The sequence below is a fragment of the Vigna umbellata genome, chromosome 1 (assembly GCF_029865625.1).
Source record: "Vigna umbellata cultivar VRB3 chromosome 1, Vumbellata_1.0, whole genome shotgun sequence".
In the NCBI taxonomy this organism is placed as follows: domain Eukaryota; kingdom Viridiplantae; phylum Streptophyta; class Magnoliopsida; order Fabales; family Fabaceae; genus Vigna; species Vigna umbellata.
In genome coordinates, this window is record NC_142165.1 from 41,167,678 (window position 1) to 41,169,101 (window position 1,424).

A 1,424-nucleotide genomic window follows, 5' to 3' on the forward strand; every position below is an offset into this window, starting at 1 on the left:
CTATTTTCACAAAAATAAACTATAGTTGTTATTCACATACTATACCTAACAACTCACTATTTGAGAGGATATTGAAAAAAAAAAGTTGGCAACTATGACCAAACAATAACATTTTCTTTTAAAACTTACGCTAATATCTAGCAAATATAGAAACCATATATATTTTTCAATATAACTATTTAATATCAGTGCCATCTAATAAGGAAGTTCATAGCCAAAATTGTTGATATAGCATCAGATTTGATAAAATTAGAAACTATAAAACATTTTAAAACACTTTCCTTATGCACAATAAAAAGAATAAAAAACATAAAAAACTTCATATTAAAAATATTGACAATTTTCATGAGTGTGTATAAATAAAGAAGTGTGGGAGTGATATCATACACCTAAACCTTTCTAATAACCTCTCTTTTGAACCCTCTTGCTTATGGCTCCCCAATAACTTTTCTTTCTTTTTAAAGCTTTGTTCTTGAATCATGGGTCGTCGTAAGATTGAGATTACGGAAGTGAAGGACCCCAACACCAAGCAAGTGACATTTTCGAAGCGTCGAACAGGTTTGTTCAAAAAAGCAAACGAATTATCAATTTTGTGTGGAGCTGAAGTTGCTATTGTTGTGTTTTCTCCTGGGAACAAGCCTTACTCTTTTGGGCACCCAAGTGTTGATGTTGTTGCAGACAAGTTTCTGCAACAAGAAAGTGCATCAGATGTTGTTGTCAAACCAAACGTTGTCGAAGGAAATAGTTCATCGAATGATGACAACATAGATGCGCTGAATCAACAGTTGTCTGGTGTTCAAACTCAAATAAGCGAGGAACATAAGAAGGCTGTTGAACTTGACAGGAGAAAGAAGCAACAAGATGTGACTAAACTTACCTATAACAAACAATTGCAACGTTCATACCTAAAGGTTCAGCGTAAGGTGGAAGACTATCTTGATGCCATCTGAAGTGTCGGAGTATATGTTGCTTCTTGCAAAAGAACCTGTAATTGGAATAACAACACAAGGCAAATGCAAAAAGAAGAAAGAATTGATGCGTTGTAGCATGAAAATTATGTTCTTATTTGGGTTCTTATAACCCTTGTTGTTGTTCCCAGTGTGTTGGTTGAAAAAAAAAATAATATTTTGTGTGTGAAATGGTTGTTATTTATATTTGCAGAATCTATGTTATGGTTTAGTATTTCAAGAATTTTATCTGTAATTGATTACTAAATTTTAGCTTGTTTCAATTTGAATGTTTTTTACAAAAGAAATCTCATTGTATTGGATGATGAAAGAATATAGTAATCTTGAGAATATATCATGAAAATCAGGAAGATATAATTCATTCTTGTCAAAGCATTGATTGATCTAAGTGGTGATTTTCTTTTTGTTTTTTCAAATAAAAATACAAAGGTTCTGACAAATCCTGAGATATCTAAA

The 1,424-nt window shown here is 31.7% G+C and overlaps 1 pseudogene; it reads left to right on the forward strand.

Annotated features, from left to right (window-relative positions):
• Positions 1-463: 463 nt before the first annotated feature.
• LOC148205373 (agamous-like MADS-box protein AGL61) lies at positions 464-1,080 on the forward strand (annotated as a pseudogene).
• The last annotated feature ends 344 nt before the right edge of the window (positions 1,081-1,424 follow it).